Source organism: Cryptotermes secundus, unplaced genomic scaffold (genome assembly GCF_002891405.2).
Source record: "Cryptotermes secundus unplaced genomic scaffold, Csec_1.0 scaffold13, whole genome shotgun sequence".
NCBI lineage: Eukaryota > Metazoa > Arthropoda > Insecta > Blattodea > Kalotermitidae > Cryptotermes > Cryptotermes secundus.
Genome location: NW_019734350.1, coordinates 1,169,061 through 1,196,266, shown reverse-complemented (window position 1 = coordinate 1,196,266; position 27,206 = coordinate 1,169,061). Strand labels below are relative to the sequence as shown.

General features: G+C 41.4%; 1 long non-coding RNA gene across 1 annotated transcript in view; it reads right to left on the bottom strand.

The window, feature by feature from the left end:
- Nucleotides 1-11,596: 11,596 nt before the first annotated feature.
- The window catches only part of LOC117282650, a 70,903-nt gene continuing 55,293 nt past the window's right edge, over nucleotides 11,597-27,206 (bottom strand). The window contains exons 2-3 of the long non-coding RNA XR_004513473.1: nucleotides 13,404-13,464; nucleotides 11,597-11,702 (exon numbers count right to left, since the gene is read on the bottom strand). This is a non-coding gene — a long non-coding RNA (uncharacterized LOC117282650). The remainder of the gene's footprint in view (nucleotides 11,703-13,403; nucleotides 13,465-27,206) is intronic.

The following is a 27,206-nucleotide window of genomic DNA, read 5'->3' as shown; positions in this document are numbered from 1 at the left end:
AAACATGTAGTGCAAGAGAGAAGAGTAAGGTGAATAAATGTATGCACTGTAAGACGGTTAGAATAAATCATGGAGGTAATTTACTTTAATTTCAACGTCAGACAAAACTGTTTAGCTGCAGAGACATTTCATTATGAACAGTAGGTTATTTCTTCTTCTATTTCATTAAACATAAGCTTATATCGACTGGAAAGTTATTCAAACTGAAGTCATAATTAATAAGATCTAAAAGTTTGTGACGATGGTATATTGCTACAAGTATTATGTTTTTGGACATTATTCATCGTCTTGTCTATTTTTTAAAAAAAAATCGTTCTGTTTCTTTTTCAAAACACAACGTTTCGGAGACTGGATTCTGTTCCCGTCCTCAGGTAAAACCTACTCAGTTGGGTCCAACAGATAGCCCCTATCTCCGTCCGGAGATAGTATATATCACCCCGCAATATTTATCTAAGATCAATCGTAATATTATCCTCACACTGAGTCTAAATCTCCTTAATGGTCTCCTTCACACAAAAACCATAGATTTCTCTTCTCCCCATGTGTGCTACATGCCCGGCCAATCTTATCGTACTTTACACGGTCATTCTAACTATATTTGGCGAAAGGTACAAATCGCTGTACTGAAGTGAATTAAGTGGTCAGGGAAATAAAGTGTGCCGACGGACAGACGCACACCCCGCTACGCAGTACGGGATGTCACATTTTTCTGCGCAAGCGTCATTGTTAAAAGGTACAGTACTCCCCGTTCATTCTGTGCACAGCCCCAAATGGACCCACTGCGGTCCGTTCACACGGAGAGGTCATTGTATCACTAATGCATACTGGACGTGGCAATGCTGAGGAACGCCATGATTCATGGGCGTTGCATCATCACAGCGAAAAAGAGCGGATGTCTATCTGTGAGTGCACAAGTGAATCAACTCAACATTTCGGGTTTTCAATATAGAAAAGGATGAATGCTTACAGTACAAGCCTGGGCATAAGGCGAGTTTTCTTTTTCAAACTCTTCTTCTTAAAAAACAGGGGTAGTCTTATAAAAGACTATCAACTCCGTCTAGTGTGATTGGAAAATGTTTTTCTTCCTTTTTTAATCTTTCCTCCTCAACATGTTTCGGTCGGAGCGACCATCTTAAATGAAATGAATTAATAATCTTTTATACTACTGCTAATGTGACGGAGCAAGAAGAACCAAATCAAAGGGGCAGTCTTATTTTGGGGTCCTTACGAATAAATATGAAGACGTTTATTATGGGAGGTTTTAATTGCTGACTCTAATGATATTTATTTCAATACCTGGAATTATATATAAGCTATTAAATTTATTATTTTAATGATAATTTTTACTGCTTTTGCTTAGAACCCTCAGAACTATATGACTTACTGAACTTAAAAAATCCTATTTCTTATTGGAAATATAGGAGAACGCCTTATTGTCGAGTTTATAGATCTCCCTCTCTTCCCTGTTGCTTCCACTTGGAGCAAGGACATCCGTGGAACGCTTTGTTTCACTTCAGTTTCTTAATTCTATGAAAGTCGGTAGGACCTCTTAGGCGGGGGATCAGCTTCTCGCAAGCAGCTATCCACACAGGACAACACAGAGTAAACGCAGACATATATCCATGCTTTGAATGGGATTCGAACCGACGATCCCCGCGTTCGATTGAGCGAAGACAGTATATGCGCGGCCATTGTGATCGGCTGGGGCTTATATGGTAGTTTGAAATTGTTATTGTTACCAAATCAGAGAAGATGCGCAGAACATGTAGCATGCAACAGGAGATGGAAATTCGTACAATACTTTCACAAAATCAGATGGGAAGATGTACTTGTGAGGCCTTGGGATAGATGGGAATATAATATTAAAACGAACCTTAGGTGTACGTTATGTTGACTGGCTTCATCTGGCTCAATACAGGTTCAAATGGCGGGCTCTTGTGAATGCAGTATCGAGTCTTCGAATTCCAGGAAAGGAGGGTAATTTCTTGACCAGCTAAGGACCAAGAGTCTTGAGGCAGAGGAACATGGCACCCAAAACCAAACATGGCTGTAATGGCGAGTGCCACCAGCATTTTACCAGTCAGACAGAGAGAAGCTAAGTGACTATGAATTTACTGACACAAATCTGCTCCATGGAGTTAGTGAAATATTATCAGATTCATGTGACTTTTATTGCTGCTGTAAATGTTTTGTTAAACATTTGGAGATACCCGATTCGATTCTAGCTCACATGAAAGTCTATCCTGACTGTGAGTTTCGTGGTTTCTCTTAATCTCTGCAAGGGAATACAGGGACATTATCTACAAATTTGTCACGACTACTTTCCTACAAATCCTCACCTACGGTAATCTGCGTTTAAAAACACTGCTGTTGAAAGAGCAAAAAGAAAAGAGAAAAGTTTATCCCTGGGCTTAATTAATTGCCTCACCATGAACACGTATGGGGGAATGGAGGTATAACTCGAATATTTTTTACCACGGCACTAGATGGAGGTGAATTGTCAGCTTCACCCCCTGCCGATTTACCCCCGAGGAACCAACTTCCGGTACTAGGATGGGAGCCAGTCTGCTCTTTGTGGAGAGGAGAAAAATATCTTTTGCCTCTGCTGGGAATATAACCCTGATTCTTTGGTCGTCCAGCTCGTAGTCTAGTCGATATACCAGCTGAGTGTCATTGAAATCCACAGGCCATGCATTTTATAATCAGCAGTCTGAGTTATATGTGACTATGGTAGTACACTCACAGACGGTTTCTGTGAGTAAAAACTTGCGTGGAAAGTGTTAAATGGCCCATCCTTTATGTAGCGTTCTAAAAATAATATTTCATGACTGTGAGACTGAAGAAGATAAATGGAATATGAACTTTCTTCCGTCCTTCGTGATATCACAGCTTAAGAATTTCAAGTTGACAAATGGATTGCTTGAAATTGTTGGAGTCGAACTCCATGTCTGTCCTTGTTTTTGCTTCTGTAAGACGAGCGACGAAACATCGCATTTAATGGCTGACATTTTCTTCTTAACGGGTTCTAGTCCCTTTATTGTGTTTAAGAGCAATTACAGCGTCCTCACAGCTGAACCTTGGTTTAATTTCCTTGGGATTTTGGACAAAAGGAGGACGGGAGACTTTGGGTGATAATTTTATGCCCCTTTCACCAATACAAACGCGAATTCATTTAGAGAAAAATGTTGTAAGTTATATTTATAATTCATTACATATAATATTATTATCTTCACATCTGGTTAGTAAAAACACACAGTGGCAAGGTTATCCTCGAGCAATTATTAATTATCCAGCTGGTCAAAAAGTTCCTTTTGAGTCTCTCTCTCTCTCTTTCTTGTTGCTCTCACTTTGGAGTACAGGGCGTCCGTGAAACGCTCTGTTTCACTTCAATTTCTTAATCTGAATATAGCCTGTAGGACCCTTGGACCGGGGATCAGCCCGTCACAAGGTCGCTACCTACACAATCACAGAATAAACGCAGACACACATCCATACCTTCAATGGGATTCGGACCCATGAACCCAGTGTTACAGTGACCGAAATCCGTTCGTGCCTTACACCGCGCTGCCACTGGGATCCGCTCCTTGTGATTAGAGAAATACAAAAAGAATGGGATTTTTTTATTCCTCTGGCTCTGTTTCCACTAAAGAAATATAATTTACATTTCCTTCATCTGTGTTAAACCGAATTACTCTGCTTTCCAGACGACGAATAAATCAGTTTAAAGTATATACTGCCTTACTTGTTATGAGTCCTTTCCACAGGGCGCAAATAATAAATTCCTAAATCCCAGTACTGAGGCTGTGACGCTTCTCTTTGCCCACCTGTTCCGTCATATATACAAGCTATCCCTGTAACAGGTCGTGAAGACACATAGGTTTGTGAGAAGTTAAGGTCCCCATACTTTCTCTAGACAATTGGCTCACAGATGGTGGTAAGACTGTCAGTCTTACGCACCGGCCGCCCTTTACCCACAGAAAGATTCCTAGTACTCATTTCTGTTTGAGGCTGAGTCGACCCAGGGCCATAGTGCGGCTGGAAGGATATATGTGTGTGTGTTTGACACTACTTCCTGACATGTAATGAAACTGCAAGTTATGTTACTTTAACATAGCGGTGAGATCCTTTTACATGAAACCGTAATAGTGACATGAAACGCACAAATTCAGAAACGGGATGGCTCTATTCGGAACGGGCACGACTGGGAAATTCTCCAGCATACATAACAGAATTCAGTGTCCTGCAAGACTTCGGAACATTTAGTTTGCCTCGTTTTTTCCTATTTCTGGTAGTAAACTTTATAAAGTAGTCGTTCAACGTATGACTAATGCTTGCAATATGGACTGATGAGGTATTTCAGATGTACGCCAGAGAACTGGATATCCCCTCTGGAGTGTACGGAACTCTTGTTCTCGAACGGTTGCCCGGAAGCCAGTGTCTCGAGATTTTCTGCTGTCGACGACAAAGTCACTTCAACCAAATATTTTGCAGATGTCTACATGATCACCCCCTTGTTAACATTCGACTAACAATTCTCTGCAACCGATAATGCATCGCTGAATAACCTGATATAAACAAACAAAACAACAAACTCCGTGATTTTATTCCGCAAGCGAACTACACCGACCGAGCGACCCCCGCTTGTCGGGCAAAGTTTAGTGCCAACTTTTGTGGAAAGAGGGTGTCGCGTGGTCAGAGCAACGAATCCCCACGACCGTTAATTTCGGTTTTCTAGACCGGAGCCGCTATTTCCTTGAAATAGCTCCTCAATTATAATCACGAGGCTGAGTGTACCCCGTTCCAGACCCATTACTTCTCAGAAAAAATCTGGTAGCGCCGGGAATCGAACCCGGACCTCTGGATCTGTAGCCAGGAACTCTGACCACTAGACCACAGAGGCGGTCCAAATAACCTGATATATCTATGATAATGTAAACGCTAGAAGCAAAATTTATTCACATCACCATACGTCACAAAACTAACTTCAAAGCAATTACTCTGGTTTTCCGGTTACAACACAACACTGTTTAATTGCTATTGCGTCATTTTGTTACGGTGTGATATTTAGAAGTAATCGATTGTTGTTATTATTGGTAGTAGTATTATTAGTATTAGTAGCAGTAGTAATACTATTGTATTCCCCCTTAAATAACGAGCACGACGAAGGCTTCTTCCAGGGCTAACTGAACTGGTTCTTCCACCTTTTTCTTGCCCAGCCAATGTCTCGTCTTCCTGTTAATTGCATAGGCTCAGCTAGCCAAAAAAATAAAAACAATCCCCTTCTTTTATGCAACCCGAACAGTCATTACCTTATGCACAAGAGCCTGGCATTGGATTCTATGACGTCAGCTGGCTCCGGCCTGCAGCCTCCACCCTATGTTTTCTGGGGCCCACGGTAACATTACACTCCCGGCCACGCCTAGTGCTTTATTTCCTTAAGGTTTTCAGACTGAAATGTTATATACATTTTCTCATTCGTGTTACACGCCCCGCCAATTTCATCCTCCTTAACTTCGAATTATAAAAATAAGTATTTCTCTTTAAACTTTCAACGACTATCCTTAAACTTCTTACATATTCCTGCATTTCATTTGATATTATTGAATTCCTTCTGTCGCTTCTTTGGCTGTTAATCTATCTCTTTCCTGTCACTCCTTATTTTCCCTCCCAGGGTGATTCATAGCATTGACCTCAGCGAACACATATGGTAAGTTTCGACTTTCTTAAACTAAGTACACTTATATCTTTATGAGTGAATAAACATGAGACAGTACTTACTTGTTCCATATTTCACTCTTTTATTAAAGACCTCTAACCTTCGCTCAATGGGTCTCATTTTGTAGAGTCTGTGTTTTGAAGAATGTAAAAGTCAGGGATACTGAAGAGCTGTCATTATTATTATGGCTGAGAGGACGAGAGGATCATCATGTTAAGTATTTCCGGGAACATTTTTCTTTGTGACTTGAAGCAAGAAATGTGCTTCTGCTTAGCATTGGTTGTTGGGAAACGTGCAATATTTCAGGGCCATATCAGAGACTGCAGTTAACTCATTTGTCTTCGGCATGCAACATATGCTATCTTCCTTCACAGCTCGCGGTTACTCAGCAAATTGAACAATTCCATACTATTATTGAACTCGAGACTTCATCACCGCCATCATAAAACTTGCCATAATAATCTACCGTGAGTTACATCAATACAGTTTCCTTGTTGTAAACTAAAGATATACATATTGTGACATAACGCCCGAAACCCGGAATAGCGAAGTCAGAATAGACGCTCATTGCTAGGCAACGAATCTGTAAACAAATTCCCGCGGCAACGAATATGCAAGCAACAATCGAATAACTTCTGTTGCTATGCAAAGGCGTTGTAAATATGCCTTCTCAACGACAGAGAGGGTCTTTCTTCTTAGTGGTCCGTTCAAAGTGGTTATAAAGAAGAGTTCAATTGAAAAGAACAGAGCCGAGTTTCGAAATGCCAGCCTGTCGGGATATGAGCTTGGCAGCAAAGGAACTGAACTGAGCTGGCAGTTGCAGAATAATGTCAAGGAAGGAATTAGTCTGTGACAAGAAGGCTTCATCCGTAATTTTAAGTGATAGTGAGACTGTTATAAATCCGTTGCCAGGATACGACTAGTGAAGAGTGAGAACCCTAGTGCATGTGTAACGGTGAACGGTATATTGTGTGTGAATAGCGATAGTGCTATAATTGCCTGTAGTTCCGAGTTGTGTGAATAAAGTGTTAATAAATCCAATAATCCAATCCAAAACCCTGTCTTATAAGTAAACCCTACATATAACGCAATTTTATATTACCCATATCAAAATGTCCCTCATTACTTCTTCTGAAAAACACCTGAGATTATCACAGCCGATAAATATAAAAGTTACGGCCCTTATTGGACGAAAGGCCATGTAGTTGTGTACCTATTTACAAAATTACAAGACATCACATAGCAAAAGTCCGTAATCTCAATTTCTACGAGTATATGCACGCCTGCCACATGTGTTTTCTGATTTAACCACCCTGATAATGTTAGATTTTGGCTACAACTTATACTCGTATAAGTGTAATTACAAATTATGGTGTAATTTTCCCACAGCTTGGTATCAGAATGTCTACATTAGCTTTCAAACAAGAGAGTGTGTTTTATCTTAATTCGTTCTTGCACAAATGAAACACGCTGTCTAATATAGTGGGACACATGTAACAAACAAGTTCAGGGATCACAAAGGATTATCATTTTTTATTTTCCCATCCCTCTTGTGCCTTTAAAATACACTCGCCTTCCCGAATCGTCTTTCAGCTTCTGCTTTCTCTCATAATAAGTTCTCTTGAAGGAGGAGATGAGAATGGCTGTAGTGTGAAAACAGATGATCAGATCTGAACGTCGAGTTTTCATATTACCACTTTTTGTTTGCATAATACGCCATAAAGCCAATTATCTCAAAGATAAAATGTAAGGTAAGTTGTCCCTATGCTTAACTAATTAAGCACTACACCATGGAGTATGGGAGAGTGGATGCATAGACCCATATTTTCTTGACCTCGGCACTAGCTGAAGGTGAGTGGTCAGATTCACGCCCTGCAGCTTTAACCCCCGGGGAAACAGCCCCCGATAACCAATGGATAGGAGGCTTGGTGAGCACCAGAACCAGTATGGACTACGTGGAGAAAAGAACATTCTTGACCCTACCGGGACTCGAACTCCGACCCCTCAGTCGGCCAGCCCGTAGCCAGTCGCTATACCGACTGCGATATTCCGGCCATTTCAATTATACCAATATAATTGTAATCACATGTCTGCTTCCTAATATGCAGTTATACAAGGAATATGTGGTGAATATAATTTAGAAGTGGATCTTTCTTTTTTATGTGTAGCCCAAACATCTGAGGTAATGCAATTTTGACTACAGTAAAGTAAGTAAATGTATCCCTGTAACAGGCCGTGGAGGACCATAGGGTTGTAAGGCTGTCGGCATTACGCGCTGGCCGCCCTTTACCCCACAGGAAGATTCCTGGTACTCATTTCTGTTAGGGGCTGAGTCGGCCCCAGGGCCAGAGTGCTGCTGAAAGGATTGAAAAAATGCACCTCGTCGGGACTCGAACCCACGACCTTCCGGCTTGTGGCATAGTGCCTCAACCAACTACGTTACCGTATGCCCCTGGAAGGAAGCATTAGGTAAACAGAAAAAATTACCTCATCGTGACTCGAACCCGCAACCTTCCGGCGTTTAGCATAGTGCCTCAACCAACGATGAGGCTCTCACATTTTCTAGACAACTGGCTCACATATGTCGGTGAGGTTGTCAGCCTTACGAGCAGTCCATCATTTACCACCAGGAACATTCCTGGCTTTCATTTCTGTTTGAGGCTGAGTCGACCCCAGGGCCATAGTGTGGCTGGAAGGATTAGGTCAATTTAAAAATTCAACGACCTCATCGAGATTCGAACCCGCGACTTTCCGGCTTATAGAATAATGCCTTAACCTACTATGCTACCGCGTTCCTCCAAGATACTGTAGATAGAATAAAGAAGTAAGAAACAGATGAAACAGCAACCTCATATATTTAATGTAAAAACAAAATAAAGGAATATCGAGAAAAAATATTTGCAAGGTGTATTCGTAATGCCTCCAGACTCTATAACCAGGAAGCCGCCGAACTTCAAGGCACGGGGAAGACAAGAATGAGAACGTCCCATTAAAAACGCAGAGAGCAACAATTCGGATAGAGCTGGGATCGAAACAGACAAATACGCTTAGTCCTTGCTGTTGCTTCTGTTGGGGATAAGGCCAACTAAGAGCTCAGTCAAACCAGCCCCATTGTTGTGAGATATGCCGCTCTTATTCGCACGATGTGGGAGATGATTGTTATGAACAGCCAGACACTCGCCTGCTCGCAAAGCATGGCGGATGAGGCGAACAGTTGCACATCTGAATGCTCCTGTGAAGACAACAGACTCTCCTTTAAGATTCGGTTTCTTCTGTGGATCAACGCACTGCCTTGCTCTACTTCGTACCGCTTATCTTGAAGTCGTAACTAATTTAAATCGAAAAGACATTACAATAATAGTACATGATTTTCATTAATGTGATTATAGAATAGTTTAACGAACAGAAGAACACCAGACGCAGGACAGCAGTTCTCTACATAACGTAATTTTACTACATATTTATAAGGTCCCGAATTCGAATGTTGCATTCAGTCCTTCAATGCAAATCCTAGGATAATGCCTTACATGAGGGTAACCATTCACTCTCTCTCAGAGTTCCTTTAAGGCCCGGACTGGCCTATATCAGGCAAGATTTTCCACCCGCGGCTCGCTTTGCTTGCCACCTGCAACTCCCCCCCCCCGGCTTTCTCTTCGGCCTTGAAGATGGAAACGATATTTTTTTTTTTTAATTCACATAGTGGGAGGTGAGGTCCAGTTGGGTCCACTCAGCATGGCAGCCACTGATTGGCCTATTTTACCCGCCCCAGGTGATTATGACGACAGAGAATTTGGTGGAATGAAGATTGGCAGGGGAAACAGAAGTACTCGAAGAAAACCTGCCCCAGCGCCACTTTGTCCACCATAAATCCCACTTGACCAGACCCGGGCTCAAACCCGGCCCACCGTGGTGGGAATCCCGCGACTAACCGCTTGAGCTATGGCGCGGCCTAAATGATACGTTACTCCAACATATCTTGCTCTTTCCGAACTACAGGGTATTAAAAATCTATAAAAATCTCTTTCTGCATTTTCACGGCTGTGAGAACCTGAAATGCAACAGATATCCACAAGTGTTTCAGATCACGCCTGCATCTGCTGTTACTCTGAATTTACTTCATGGAATAGAGTCGTTTATAAAAGCTGACTGTTGGTCAGACGGCCATGAAATTATACACTTTCATGGCCGTCCGACGGCTCATTACCGTATTCGCATGAAGATATTACCGGATTCTGTGTCGTGAACCAGCTGAATTCAACTCACGCTTCAACACTCGACTCCCTCACTGTCCTTCTTAAAATTATACCTACACGTGGGTATAGTAGGTCTCATCCATAAAAGAATTCCGGCCAGTTCTACATGCGCTTGTCTTCTCTATTCTGCTCCTATAATTTATTTGCTCACTCTAGCAACATCCGATGAAGAGTACAGTTTATTCTGCCATTGCATCCATTTTCGGGTTTCTTTCTGTTTTAAATAAACATTCTCTTTGATGTCGTCTTCTAACACCATCAGCCTATTTTATTACCTTGGGGTGAGATTTAAATGTTTTATTAAGTAAAATGTACAAATAAACATTTGGTTCTTCAATGATTGACCGAGAAAAACATAAAAAATATACATTAATACCAACCGCGAAACTAGACTTTATTTACGTTTCTGTTTTAAAGGAGAAGCCGGGATAGCACAGTCGATACAGAGACTGGCTACAGGCTGGCAGACCGATGGGTCGGAGTTGGAGTCCACGTAGGGTCAAGAATTTGCCTCTTCTCCACGTTTTGCAGACCGGTTCTAGGGCCCACCCAGCCTCCTATCCAATCAGTACCGGGATCAATTTCTTCGGGGGTAAAGCGGCCGGGGCATGAAGCTGACAACTCACCTCCAACTAGTGCCGAGGTCGAGAAAATATGGAGCTATACATCCACTCCTCCATACGCCTTCATGGCGTAGTGCTTAATTAGTTAAGCACAGGGACAACTCTACCTTTTATTTTTACGTTTATGTTTTACAGGAAGTGGACAATGGATCAGCTATATCTGGCACATCGAAAATCAAACCCTTCGTAGGATATTTGACTGAGTAGTGCTACTTTAGGCATAATTCGACAGCCAAGAGTAGTGCCTGATACACATTGGGCACCGAAGTTCTGCAATGTATTGACGACAGAAGCGCGAGAATAGGAGAAACGGGCTAAACGTCCAATCGATACCTGACTCTTAACATTTCCACATCATCAGTCTCTTCACAAGTCATTACAGAAAATTGTTCTTCACAGAAAAAAATTTATGACGATTTTAGAGACCATTCATGCATGAACTTCGTACAAGCTGAATTCTCACAGAGAGAGTGTGCGAAGAAAATTCAGTTGATTATAACCTTTTTCGTTTGTAATAAGTGATACTTTCTTCCTCATAACAATAACGGGATCTTGCATAGGGTCGCCATTTCTCAGTACTTCATTTATCACCTGTGGTAAAAGGTTAATTTTCCCCTTGAAAGTATCTGTTTTATAAATCTCTCCAATTGGCGGGGAAAGGACTCTGTTCTTTACCCTTTCTCCTCGAGTCTGTGGAGGTGAATCTCTTAGTAGGGCACATGGCAAGAGAAACACTAAGAGCACAGTACACCAACATGCCTACAGTAAGAACTGCATCGACCCAGAAAAGTATCAGCTACTGGTAGAGTCCTTCAACCCTGAAGGACTAAAGTGTCCTAATGTACAAAATAAGGCATAAAGAATTTCTTGAAATTATCTAATTTGGTGTTAAAACAGTGTATATTGTCAATAAGTGAAATAAGACCCTTGTTAAATATTCTTATGGTTATGAGCATAACAACAGCAAAAATACCAATAACAACTTTCTTACACTCACCGCGCAGTTTACGGCGTGCATGGTCCTGAGAAAATGGAACATTGAGATCAATGGTTCACATCCCACTCAATGTCCGCTTTTCTGTCCGATGAGATCTTCTATGCTGTCTCAACCTGTAAGAAGAATGTGGAATCAGGATATCTCACAACTGGATGGGATGTTGAGAATATTTGGATCTAAACGGGATGGAACAGTAGGACAGATACAATAAGGTTTACCTCTTCACCAAAAATATTATTAGGGAGATCAAATCAAGGAAGTTGAGATGGGAGGGGCATGTGGCATATATGGAAAAGGCGAAGAAAAATTTCAGCCTGAAGATCTAAAAGGAAGAGACTAATTTGGGAACACTCGCATAGATGGAAATGTAAAACAGGATTTAAGGAATATCAACTGTGAAAATGTCTCAAAATTTCCAACCGTTCCCGAAATATTCTCTTTTTGAATTTTACAATTATTAACTTTATTATGTTTTTCGACATATGTGAAGGATATACATATATACTGAATGAGAGGTATCAAACCCACAATACTAGTGCTCACATATTAGATTGGGAAATCACTCATTACGATCTGAACATAAGAAAATATCATTCAATATTCTTCTTAGCATTAAAACAAAAAACGAACATATCACTATATATGTACTAGACTAAACTATAAAATACAATTAAAAGAATGTCAGCTGTAAAAAAGTGTGCATTCCTGCAAACAATGTGATTCAGTAAGCAGTTTAATGGATGGAAAGAAAATAATTACCTGATGCTGTATACCACCTGCTAGCACATGTAAACCTGGAAGATTAGATGGCAAGAATGCAATCCGTTGTCTGCCACACAGAAATGTATATCTAACTTACAAATCACTACCCATCATCCTTCATGCTATAACACATACTCTACACACCACTGTGCACAATTTACACTGTCACTGAACAGGACTGCCAGCATAACACCAATGTCAACATGTATTTCACTTGGCATACCACCTTGTTATAAGCAACCATTATTCATGCAAACAAGATATGTACATAAAACGGGAAACTTTTCAATCAAGTGCGGGTGAATGGAATTCTTATCATTCTTGAGAACACTACAACCCCTCACTACACATCACTGTGTAAATTGCACACAAAAATATAACATCACGCTAGAGAATTTAAACTTCACTTTACACTCGACACCATTGTGATCAAAACAACCCACATTATACCCACCTCTCTCTGTCACACAGAACTGAGATATAAATTAAAACAATAACTTCTTCAGTGGGAACTAGAAATTCACTTTTCACCCTCTTCTTACAAGTACATATACTAATGCAAAAAAAAACGATGTCTTTCTGAATAATAACCTACTCACACGTGTAGTATTCATATGCAAAATAACAAAACTACACCTTGTTTTCTAACATATCAAATATGCACTCACAGAATATAATTCACTCTTTCCATATAACTACAAATCACTGTTTTCTTATATGCACTTATTTTCGTTAAATCAGTAAATATACCGTAGGGTGTATTCTTCCTTCACACATACTTCTGTCTCATGGTTCAGAAGGAAAACACTTCGATTTCAATGTGGAACAGAGGAAACACATGTTTGTAAAATTTCGTGCACTCGCCATTACTCAGTCCAGGATAATACGTACATTAATTCCTACCATTTGCACTATCTCACTGAATCTTTTATGATATACGTTCAGGCATATAAATAATCAGAACTTCTACATATATGTATATAAACATACACACACACATATCACCATCTTATTATTTGTAAACATCACTTCATATCAGGAAAGAAACGTACCTTGATTTTCTACACCGGATATTTAGGTCACAGTGACAGGCCAGCCAACCCCTTAACATGACTGAAACAGAAACATTTCATTATCAGTTGGATTACAGGACGGTAAATTTCTCCCAATTCTTTTTTACCCATTTCCGTGTATAATATTATTCTACTTCCTATCCACGAAGGGAATTTCGGACGAAACAAATGCCGAGCACTAACTGAATTGGTCGCGTATCCATCCACGAGAAAGAAGGGAACGATTTCACTGATAATAAAGATTTTTCGTCATAACGTTATGCCATTGGAGGGCAGCATAATGCCATAATATGTGATATTCAATAATCATTTGTATCACCGTGGGGGATGCGCAAACTCGTGAGGTGGGAGCGGCGTTTCCGACACAATCTAAGCTATCACGTAGCAATATAAACTCCGAATATAAGAGCATTTATAGATTTTATGGGTGGAAAAAGAGTCAACACGCTCAATTTTACACATAACCTCACATTTCGATTTATTTTCCATGTCACGAACGTCCTACATTACGTTAGGTTAAATTGCAGTTTCGTAAATGACGTCACTCATAGGTGTGCGCAATGAACTACTTCGCATCCACCGGTATCTCGGGGTACCATACGCTGATGTTAGGTTAGGTTAGGTTAGGTTTGCGCAGTACATTACTGCGCATCCATCTATACCTTGGAGGGGGCGAAGCTCGGTAATTTACGCTTATGTCATGTTGTGAGCATACTTTATGACAGGTGTGCGCAAATGACTACTGCGCATTGTGATGCTCAGTTGAGCACTGTTTGGCCGTCGCCAGTATCCAACGACCGAATGATTCTGATAGCGTATGAAATCATTATATTTTTATACGGGACATTTTACTTCCGAATTTTCTCACATGATAAACCTTTCCATACTTTTTTCTGTTAAACTCTCTACGTAATCTATGAAACCTGGAATATACTACGATATTATTAATAGTCTTATATATATTTTGTTCCGAAATAAATCTCTGATAGCGTATGAAATCATCATATATTTATACGGGATATTTCATTTCCGAAATTTCTCACATGATAAACTCTTGCGTATATTTTTCTGTTAAACTCTCTACGTAATCTATGAAACCTGGAATATGTGTACACGTATGTTGCTGTCTTATATACCTGAAGTGATTCATACTTTCTTCATTCAACCATTTGTTCAAGTTTTGACTACAAGAGGCAATTTATTCCCGCTAAAATTTCCCTGTTACCTCCTATCAGTTTGTAGAAAATTAGTTCTCCTTCCTGTACTGCAGGAAAGACCCATTCTGAACCGTCAGCCCAACCTGAGATGTGGTAAACACTTTATTGTCATATGAGCAGCTACCAAAAATGGGCCCCGATGGTAGTATTTCAACTTTAGTTTCAGATTAAGTCAGTAGAGGACAAGACCAGGGTGCGGTAACAAAAGCTTCCCAATTTAAACGACCTATTTGTACCCACAATAAGGGCCAACCTTTCATTCCATTTACATATTGTGATGGATTGTATTGAAATTTACTTTAAGTGCTTTCAATGAAACCGTATTCATTGCTATCATTCACAAGTATGAACACGGAACGGAGTCTTATAAGTTGACGACAAAAGGGCTTTGTTCATAGCTGAGAACAACTTTCAGAATTTATAAGTATTCCTAGCGTAGTTGTACAACTCCCCCAATTCTAAATTATCTGCAGCTCTTTTATTTTCTTTATTGTGATGTTTAAACGAGGACTGCTAAAATGAAGTGGAGAAGACCTCTTCCATAAGGAGGTCAACTTTGGGGAATATTTCGAAAACAAGGGGAAGTGGCTGTTTGGAAACCGGCATGATATAGACCTTAAGTGCCGAAACTTGTCATGTATTCTGTCTTATAGAAACTCAAGCGTTAACCACAAAGTTTCACAGAAAGAGGATTTGAATAATTACTTTTATTCATAATCATAATTCAGACATTACTGATTGTCCGTCTTTTTACATTAACTTGGTGCAACGAGTCTTTGAAATTTGAGAGTATTGGAGTTTTTCCACATCTATCGAAAAATAAACGAACTTCACAAAATTGCGCTATTCGTTTATTATGCAGATGGGAAAGTCTAATGAATGGTACCAAAAACTCCGTGGCTTTAGTCCGCAAGCGAACTATACCGACGGAGCGACCACCGCTTGTCGGCGAAGTTAGTGCCGACCGCCTCTGTGGTCTAGTGGTCAGAGTTTCTGACTACAGATTCAGAGGTCCTGGGTTCGATTCACGGCGCTACCAGATTATCTGAGAAGTAGTGGGTCTGAAACGGGTTCTACTCAGACTCGTGAGGATAACTGAGTAGCTATGTAAATGGCCGTGGGGATTCGTTGGCACTAATGAATGGTACAGTATATTTAATGGGGGAAAGCGGTAGCGTAGTGGTTGAGGCACTATGCTATAAGTCGGAAGGTCGCGGGTTCAAGCCCCGATGAGGTCATTGGATACTTTTCAATTGACCTAATCCTTCCAGCCGCACTATGGTCCTTGGGTCGACTGAGCCTCTAACAGAAACGAGTACCAGGAATTAATTAAATAATTTTCCTGGGGAGTAAAGTGCGGCCGGCGCGTAAGGCTGACAACCTTACCGCCATCTTTGAACCGATTGTCTAGATAATGTGGGACCCCATGGGCCTTCACGGCCTGTTACAGGGATAGCTTTGCTTTTTTTACTATTACGGTATATTTAATATTTGAAAATAAGTGTTTATCATAACATTACGATACGTAGTCTGAGGGCCTTTAAAGATAAAGTGCCGAGGAAGGTGCGTGGAACTAAAAGACAGGAAGTTATTGAAGATGGAAACATTTGCCTATTTTTTTTCCTTGGCCTAGGCCTACCTCCATGAACTTCTCCGTTCACTTTGGTTTTTCTAGAGCTTATACATTCGGTAGAACTCCTTGGGCGGGTGATCAGCTCGTCGCAAGACCTCTGCCTGTACACAAACACAGAAAAACGCACACACACAAACTAAACATCCATGCCCTGAGTGGGATTCGAACCCACGATCTCGGTTTCCAAGCGAGCGAAGACAGTACATGCCTTAGACCGCTCGGATACCGTGACCGGCACATTTGCCTAATGAACTACCTGATTACCTAATTCCATGGAGCAGAGTCCTCGTTGTGAGCTCACAGTCGATCAACTAGTCAAGGAATTAATCTCCAATTACGGAACTAAAATTTCCATTAGCGTTTCCATAAAGAAGTAATTGGATCTAGTCCAAAATCACATGAATACAGTCCACATTCTTCCATTCTGTTTATTTAAGATAGATATTTCAACAAATCTAACGTGTTAATATTATATTTCGTTAATTTGTCAGCCATAATTTTATTCATAAGGTCATCACACTGAATAGGCAATTTCATTATTTCAGGAAAGTTTAAAGGAACTTTCATCAATTTTCATCTTGTTGTCGACTACAATTGTTAATCTGTTATTTTGTTAGGTCTCTCCTGTTCAGTGAACTTGCGAAGGAATGTTAGCGTCCAAATTTATTTCCATAAATCCAATTTATAATTATTAGCTGGTTTAAGGGTATTAATTTTATATACTTATGACCTCACTAATTAACATAGTTAAAGAAGAACACGAAGGCTCAACTCTGCTAATACTAAGAGTTCGCAACTGGAAATGATCGTGAGCCAGTTCTATCCACATCTCATTTTCAGATTCTTTTTGTCATCTTCCCCATTTCTACGGAATTCTGTATGCATGCCTTGTTTTCCCCATTACACATGCCCAGCCGTCGTAAACTTCTAGATTTTCAGCCTACTTTCCTTATTTTGAAGAAACGTGCCCCCAGTCTTCTTTGTTTTATTTTATTTTTGGAAAAAATAAAAGGCTGGGGACACGCTGTAGCGTAGTTGGTTGAGGCACTATGCTTCAAGCCGGAAGGTCGCGGGTTTGAGTCCAGATGAGGTGGATTATTTTTTCAATCTGCCTAATCCTTCCCGCTGCATTACGGCCATGGGTTCGGCTCAGCCTCTAACAGAAATGAGTACCCGGAATCTTCCTGGGGGGTAAAGGGCTGCCGGCGCGTAAGGCTGGCAAACTTACCGCCATCTGTGAGCCCACTGTCTAGAGAAAATGTGGCCCTCTCGACGTCTCACAACCCTGTTATAGGGATAGCTTCTTTTACCTTTATAAAAGAAGGTTTATGAGATCACTTTTCTGTCTGTCTGTGTTTCCATATATATATATCTGTCCATGTGTCTGGGTTTCCCCCTAATTTTTTTAGGGCTATGAGACTTATGAGATCACATACTCTCTCTTTGTATATCCCCTTAATTTTTTAGGAGGCTCATGAGATTGCATTGCTGTCTGTGTGCCCAGCCAGAAATTTCGTTCTCTATGGGTCTGTGTCGTAACAAAGGAAAGAAGACGATTGGTTCTTCCCAGAACTTGTTATCTTAGTAGGAGCGCTATTAGCTGATCTCTGCAAGTTATAAATTACACACACAAACACGCAACCAAATTTTCCGAATCCTCCATGAATTATGCTTTGTACAATATAGGTTTCTATCAGTACAAATAATAAACCCACTATCAGCTCCTTTGAACGTTCCACTAGGAGTCAAGAAAGCAAAACAAATATTTGAGGTTTTTAGAACATGGGTAGTGAGTGAATTCAGTTTAATCAACATACATGAAACACACAACATAACTCACACTCTGCACGAAACATGTTGGAGACAAAAGAATGACGTGGTGGCAAGAAACAGTGACCAAAGCACGTACAAGTAATGTGTCTACCATGTTCGCAGAACTGGCCCGTGCCGTGACAAATGACAGTGAGACATCTATAAATCATAAAAGTACTCAAGCGATATATCATTCGGGTTTAAAGAAAAGGGCGATATATCCGCTTGCTAACCTGTACTCTGCTACAGCACGCAGTCAGGTTGTAGAATTCAGTCTGTTTATTACGGTGACGACAGGAGTGCAAAGGTTCATAACATATCACGACAAGTCTACACTTACAGCAGCAAATTCCACTGTCAGTCGTCGAATTCTACATGATCATATTTTCAGAAGTAACAAGTAGTTCTGGGAAGAACTAATGGTCTACTTTCCTTCGATACAACACGGCCAGCATAGAAAAAAAAAGGGAAGTATACGCGGACACAGAAAGCAAGGCGATCTGATAAACAAAAACAAACTTGTGTTCCGTAGTCCGCAAAAGAACTATACCGACCGAGCGACCGCCGCTTGTCGGCGAAGTTAGTGCCAACTTTAGCGGATAGAGGGTGTCGCGTGGTCAGCGTAACAAATCCCCACGGCCGTTAATTTCATTTTTCTAGACCAGAGTCACTATTTTCTTGAAATAGCTCCTCAATTATCCTCACGAGGCTGAGTGGACCCCGTTCCAGACCCACTACTTCTCAGAAAATCTGGTAGCGACGGGAACCGAACCCGAACCTCTGAATCTGTAGGCAGGAACTCTGATTATTTTTTTTTCGAAATAAGAAGAAAACTAACTTCAGAAAGCATAATCTTTATTGAGAAGCGGATAGTCGTTCATCTGGTTAAAAAGTTCCCTCATTTTAAGTAACACAAATTCCGTTGTTGTGTTTACAACCGCCACTGGATCCTTGTCTAAGCCAGATGAATCTTGTCTACATCCTTCCACTTTTTCTCTAACGTCCGTTTTAATATCATCTTCACAGTGGCCGTGCGATATAAGGCATGAACTTTCTTCGCTCGCTTGAACGCTGGGATTGTGGGTTTCAAATTCCATTTAAGGCATGGATGTCTGTGCGGGTTTATTTTGTTTGTGTTGTTTGTGTTGTTCGGTGTGTAGGTAGCGGTCTTGCGACGGGCTGATCCCCCATTCAAGGAGTTCTACCGACAGTGTATAGGATTAAGGAACTGAAAAAGCGGCCAAGGCCCAACAAAGGTGTGTAGAGTAATAGATACATACTACGTATTTGCATCTCTCAAATGGTTTCAACCTCTGGGATTTCCAGATTATATCTTCTTCTTGTCTTCTCTCCTCTGTTTATTGTATGTTATGTCCTTCTCATCATCCCTGATTCTACCACCCTTACATTGAATGGTCAATTTTGCATCAGTATTGCCTACCATTTTAACTTCAGGGCTAACGATTTTGGTTGGCATTAAGGAGACACCTGACCGCATCTGTGGTTTAGTGGTCAGAATTCCTGGCTACAGATCCAGAGGTCCGGGTTCGATTCCCGGCGCTACTTTTTTTTAAGAAGTAATGGGTATGGAACTGGGTCCACTCAGCCTCGTGAGGATAACTGAGGAGCTATTTCGAGAAAATAGCGGCTCCGGTTTAGAAAACCGAAATTAACAGCTGTGGGGATTCGTTGCGCTGACCACGCGACACCCTCTATCCGTTAAAGTTGGCACTGACTTCGCCGACAAGCGGCGGTCGCTCGGTCGGTACAGTTCGCTTGCGAACTACAGGCCAAGGAGTTTTTTTATAGGGCGGCGCACTGTTGAGGCTTCGGGCGGGCCAGATGCTTCTGGGTAGGTAACCACACGAATGCTTCCTCTACAAACATTTTCTGTTTACTATACATTATTAACTCTTACCTTATTCCACCCTAAATTACCTTACAATCGACAGAGCGCAGTTAAGTAACCCACGAACCTATACGAAGATAATAAAGGCGGACTATCAGATGCATCAAGACCGACCGAATGATGGGTGGAGTCCCCCAGTGTTTCGAGTGATGGAACTGCCCCACCTATATATACGACGGGTATAAAACACCCCTGAAGTTTATTCCTTTCTTGTTAGCCTAACAGTCCGTTATTTCAAGAGTGCGTGTCACTGCAGCTCTGTGTTGCATCTTTTGTTTAGGAAAACATCTCCTCGTACCCTGACGCCCCCTATGGGTACAACGTGGGAGAACAAAAGTGGATCCTAAAGAAATGGAGTGGATTCGGCTTGCTCGGAATAGAGGCCGGTGACGAGTTCTTGTGAATACAATACTGAACCTGTGGGCTATATAAAAGAACGGCTAATACCTATCATCTTCTGAAGATAACTCCGCTGTATGGAATTACACGGAACACGCCTTCATTTACTTAATTCATGTTTTTGTTTTGGTAAACGCGGTAGTGTAGTTGGTTGAGGCAATATGCTACAAACCGGGAGGACGTGGGTTCGGTTCCCGATGAGGTCACTGGATTTACAATTGACCTAATCCTTCCAGCCGCACTATAGCCCTGGGGTAGATTCAGCCTCTTACAGAAATGAGTACCAGGAATCTTCCTGGGGGGTAAAGGCGGCGGGCGCGTAAGGCTAACAACCTCACCGCCATATATGAGCCGACTGTCTAGAAAAAGTGGCAACCTCGACGTCTCACAACCTTATAGGCCTCCACGGCCTGTTACAGGGATAGCTTTATGTCTTTGTTTTCGAAATCTTCAGGTTTTCCCATCCTGAAATGATGACAACATTGTGTTGTCTAGCTTGCTGTTGTTTCGAGGAAGTTACCGAGAGAGCTGGCCTGAACTGTAATGGTTATGATTTATATCTGGGAGGTGACCGGTTCAAATTTCGGCAGCGGCACCAGCTATTCTGAATTAAGTTGTTCATGGTCTTCCTTAGTTCCTACACAAAATTTCCGGAACTATAACTCAAAGTAAGCCACTATCGCCCTCCTTTTTAATTATTCAGTCATTATTCACTAATAACCCTACACCATTCGACTATATAGTTACGAGTTACCAAAAGCTTCAATAAACCGTAAATAAATTAAGATTCCAGCGTTTGGTGACGGCTCCGTGACGCGTTGCCTGATACGAGTTTCGGAAAACCCGATGGTCTCCATCTTCAAAACTGAGTGCATTCATTTTCTCGCCCATGCCTTCTACGAACGTTCATTGCATTCTTGAAAAGGGTCTCGATGGCTCAGTCAGAGTGACAGTGTGATGTGTGTGGCATCTGTTATTCTGACTGAACTTGTATTAAGACGTGCACCCTTCTTGCTCCAAGAAATGCCTGAACAAGTGTCACGTCCGGCGGTTTCACGAGATTCCAGCAGGGTGGAGAATTTACAGCACGCTGCCCGATAACAACAAGCATTTGTTGTTGAACATGCGATCATGCGAAGCAATTTAATTACATACGCATGTCACGTGACGAGAAATACTTTCTGTGTGTTGGTCAATACAGCTGAGACTAGCGACAGCGCGATCCATTTCATTACACAACCTTGTCACATTGGGTGCTTTCCTTGATTTTGCAGATTAATTGAATTAATCGGATGTGAATTCATATTTCTTCTCTCTCTCTTCACTTCATTACATCTTAATTCTTTTGCCTTTTCTTTCGCTTTTCTTTAATTCGTATCTCTCTGCCCTTCCTCAAAAAAGGAAGATAGACAAGAGGATGCATATAAAATCATGCTGTGTGGGAAGTTTCGCCATTCATTATTTTTCTCGCCTGTTAAGGCTAAATTTTTTTTTGTTTTCTTTTCTTTTCTTGGAATTGTTACTAATTTATTGATATTGTATAGACTGTCATATTTTTTATTTTGCTCTTTAATTTTTGTGTATTTCTATGTACTCGTGCTAACTTTGTAATTGGCCACTGTGCTGTTAATTTTGCACATAAATAAACACGAATTGAATTGAATTATTGTTGTTGTTATTATTATTATTATTATTATTATTATAAGAAGCTATCCCTGTAACAGACCGTGAGGGTCCATAGGGCTGTGAGACATCGAGGCTTCCACATTTTCTCCAGACAATCAGCTCACAGAAGGCGGTAGGGCTGTCAGTCTTACGCGCCGGCCGTCCGTTACCCCAACTCCCTCCCCGGAAAATTCCTGGTACTCATTTCTCTTCTCTATATGCATTTCTTTCCCCCTAATATGATCAGCTTTCTCCACATGTAGACACAGCTTTCAATTATTTCAAGTTTCCAATATATTCTTTTTAATTATTACAAATGTTATGTTTCTGGGAATTATCCATCGCCTCTTTTTGTCTAAAACACCGTCTTATTTATATTTATAAACATAACGTTTTGGAGACTGGAGTCTCCCTCCGTCTTCAGGTAAAACCTATTCAATTTGGCCCAATCGATAGATCTAGTCCCTATCACCAACTGAGTAGGTTTTACCAGAAGGAAGAGACAGAATACGTACAGTCACCGAAACGCTGTGTTTATAAACATAAACAGGACGATGGACAATGTCCAGAAACATGTTTGTACTAATGAACCATCGTCAAATATTTTAAATCTTGTTACTCGTAATTGTTAATTTTTTATATATTTCACGATGTAATGTGCATTAATGTGCTCATTAAATTCGCCCCTGAAGAAGAATACCAGTGCCTCTGACCTTCGCTCTTATAGTGGGGTCTGTTTGCCTTGACATGAACAGCTGCGTGACCCACTACTTTCTTGTTCCAGTTTTATCCGCGCGAAAGGAAAGAACTATCCCGAGGAAGGGAGATTACTATTGAATTACTATGAGATATTGGCGCAAACTCCATTCCCACTCATCTTTAACACACGTTAGGTTACAGACGTATGGAAAAGCAATTTTTTATAAATAGACAAAATATACACCAGAGAGAACTACCACGTATGAAGATGAAGAGATGAAAGAGGCGTGTATCTGGAAGGAAATGAACTATACTAGTGTATTCATGATTGGGAATGTCTGTTATCATTATGCTTGCTCTTTTAGGAAGAGGTCTAAAGCCTAAGGTATGAAGTTTCATGTTGGCAGGACTTTACAGGTTTTTTTTTTCTTCTGATTGTTAGGAAAGAATTTAATGAAACTGAATACTTGAATGGTCTGGGATACGTAACTGAAAAAAAAACAACATACATTTAGATGTACAAGAGGATAATATTAAATTGTATCTTACAGATATAAGATGGTAAGATGTGGACTGAATTCATCTGGCACAGGACAAGATCTTACAGATATAAGATGGTAAGATGTGGACTGAATTCATCTGGCACAGGACAAGATCTTACAGATATAAGCTGTGAGGATGTGGACTGAATTCATCTGGCACAGGACAAGACCTTACAGATATAAGATATGAGGATGTGGACTGAATTCATCTGGCACAGGACAAGATTAGTGGAGGACTCATTCTGAGCGTGGTAATGAATCATATGGTTCTATAGAATGAGCGGCACTTTTTGTCAAGTTAATATCAGATTCTCAAGAAAGACCCTGTTCCTTGGAATCAAATAGATATAGTCTCCTACGAACTGCCGAATGTTTTCATTTCTGTGTCAAATACCGCGCCGGTCGCGGTCTAAGGAATGTACTGTATTCGCTCGCTCGGATGCCCAGATCATGGGTTCGAATCCCACTGAAGGCATGGATGTTTGGTATGTGTGTGTGTGTGTGTTTAGTCTGTGTTTGTGTTGTCCTGTTCTGGTAGAGGCCTTGCGACGAGCTAATCACTCGTCCAAGGAGTCCTAATGTCTGTAAAAGAAAATATGAAAAAACAACCTCGACACCGTGAGGTATAAGAGGAACGGATTAAGTAAGAAAAAGTCAAATACCGCTCTGTGAGTGTCTGTCACTCTCTGACATTAGTTTATGAGCAGTCGTCAAATGAACTTATAAGAACACACAGCTCATTTATTAGACAGGCATAATATTCCTTTAGAAATAGCCAGATAATATAGACTACTAAATCTTTCCCCATTTGTCCAGATGTCTATATAATGACCTTTGCATCTGTGTTAGCATGTGCCGTGATAACGTTAGATGTACCAGAGGCCCTGAACCCATCCATGACTAAACAGACAAAATAACTTACGAAGAGTGTGGTCGTGGGGACTGTAAAGTAGGCGACAAACCAGTGAAGGTTATCATTACCAACCTTCATGCGGGCAAGATGGCTAGACAACTCGAAGGGAACAGAGAGAAATAGTCTGTAGCGTGGGCCGGTCACGGTAGCTGAGCGGTCTAAGGCATGTACTGTCTTCGCTCGCTCGGAAGCCGGGATCATGGTTTCGAATTCCACTCAGAGCATGGATGTTCAGTGTTTGCGTGTGTGCGCGTGCGTTTTCTGTTTGTGTACAGGTAAAGGCTTGCGACGAGCTGATCACCCGCCCAAGGAGTCCTACCGAATGTCTAAGATCTAGTAAACCGAAGTGAAACGGAGAGTTTCATGGAGGGAGGCCTGGGCCCAAATTGGGGCTGTAGCGCCAAAAGAAAAAGCTCTGTAGCGTGGAGTGTAACGAAGTGCTCACAGACGGCTTAAGGTGGATGGTACCTTCCTCCACTTTACCTACCAGCTGTGTGCGCGTTTTTTACTGCTGTTCCCCCCACTCTTCGCCCCCCTCAGCCTTAGGACTCAGTGAGACTTAAGCAGACGGCGTTCAGCACTAGATTACACCATTCTCCCGAGAGAGAGAGAGACGGTCCGTTATGCGTCTGGACACAACATTTACCATCTGCCAATAAAAAGGCGGAGTTTTTCTTGGATAAATTAACGACGCTTCCAGCGTCGGAAAAGGGTAAATTTATCCGTGTATTTTATTAATTAAGCATGATACTGTGAAAACGTTTGAGGTAGTGGAATTACTTTGTTTTTTCCTTGGCACTACAGCCCCAGTGGGCCTAGGCCTACCTCCATGAACTTCTCCGTTCACTTCGGTTTTTCTAGATTTTACACATTCGGTAGGACTCCTTGGGCGAGTGATCAGCTCGTCGCAAGGCCTCTACCTGTAGACAAACACAGAAAAACGCACACCAAGATCCATGCCCTGAGTGGGATTCGAACCCACAATCCCGGTTTCCAAGCGAGCGAAGACAGTACATGCCTTAGACCGCTCGGCTACCGTGACCGGCCAGTGGAATTATAGGTCCAAAAATTCTTAAACTCTGCACTACAAGCAAAACAGTGGCCAGCTTCAGGCCCCTGTCGCTTTACCTCTTAGAAACGGCTCTGTAGTCACTGCATAAGACAGTGTTTCTCAACCGCCGGGCCCTGGCGTCAATTATACCGGGCCCTCGCCTTATAGAAAAAAGAATTTACCGGGCTGCGGCCTAACAAAGTTTGAGAACCACTGGCATAAGAGACTTGTTGGGCCTCAGAGCCGGTTGAAACGCTATGAAAAGAGAAAAATCGCTTGCATCTTCCGACAACTGAACACCTAGATAGCTCAGCCCATGGCCTGGTCACTATGCCGACCGAAATATTCCACGTCCGCTGATATTCATCAGAAAATATTTTGTTTTTACACGTATTGAACATATTCGTTATACATATGTAGTACAATAATTTCGGAATGCAGATTACGAATAACTTACGCCTCTTCATTGGTTCAAGCGTTAATGTAGTTCCCCGGAGTAGATTCCATGTGTCCTGTCCACTGCTGCCATCCTGCCCCTTGAGGTATGTTCTTTCGACCGCTTTCACAACGTTGCCCTAAATTTTAAGGGCAGTTTTACTAATATTTCACTCATAACTTTGTGAGGTTTTGTTTTAATCCACTGAACATGAGCTTCGGTGCTCCTCTTGTGGCTAAATCTGTTGGCCGCATTCAACATTATAGTTCACGGCAGTTAGCTGTACTTCGCCTGTTAGGGCGGCCGCACACTAACTGCGTCAAGACAAGCATCAAGACATGAGACAAAATACGCAGTCTTCCTTCATTCGTGATTAATCAGCGTGAAGCTGACGTCAGCATCATGACTCAGACCGGTGTGCAGCGGTTTTCATAATCTCATTCGTTTCAATTGTGCTCCTTTCTTTGCGTCATGTCGCAGACATTGTGTCTTGACTGTTACATGTCTTGACGCATGCCGGTGTGTGGCCTTACCTAACTCTTCCTTCGTGACAGTTTCACTTTCAGTGTTATTTATTACGAGGTGTGGGTGCCCTCACGATTGACTAAATCATAGCAGCGCCTCTTATCTGAAGGCAAATGATTCGTGATACGATATTCTGCTAGCAGTCCAGAGGTTTTGAAGTCTCGCCATTTTACGAAACTGCACGCGTGCGTCTTAGATTCCTGGGGGATTACAACTTGTAAACATGAAGAAAAATAATGCTACTTGTGTGTTTTAAAACGTTTCTACCAAACTAACTAAATAACTAGCCACGAAATTTTTGGTAGCAGAACTAGAAGGTTGAACGTCGCTAATACAAAATCGCCTTTCCTAATTGGTGACGATCGTGAGCCAGTTTCATCCATTTCTCATTTTATAACTTACATTTCTAAAATATTATATTCCAACATCTATTTCTAGTATTCCAAGCAGCCGCTGTCCAACAATTTTCACCACAAAATTTCTGCGTGAATTCCTTGTCTCCCATATTCTAGTTGCACTCCTAGTCCTGTGAGCTCTCAGATTTGAATATCCTAATAAAATCCACGCGATCTGTACAAGTAATGAAGCTTACTGTTTAACTCACTGACTCATTTCATCGTTCGTAGGTCCAAATATTTTCCTGAACATTTCAAAACTGTTCAACCTATAAATATAACATGTTACGATACTCTCACGCACTCGAGTGACAACAGACGGGATTTGGATTCGTAACTGGATTTATTGAATATTTACAGATCGTAATTACGACTAGCCGGTCACGGTAGCCGAGCGGTCTAAGGCATGCACTGTCTTCGCTCGCTCGGAAGCCGGGATCGTGGGTTCCAATCACACTCAGGGCATGGATGTTGGTGTGCGTTTTTCTGCGTTTGTCTATAGGTAGAGGCCTTGCGACGAGCTGATCACCCGCCCAAGGAGTCCTACCGTATGTGTAAGATCGAGAAAAACCGAAGTGAACGGAGT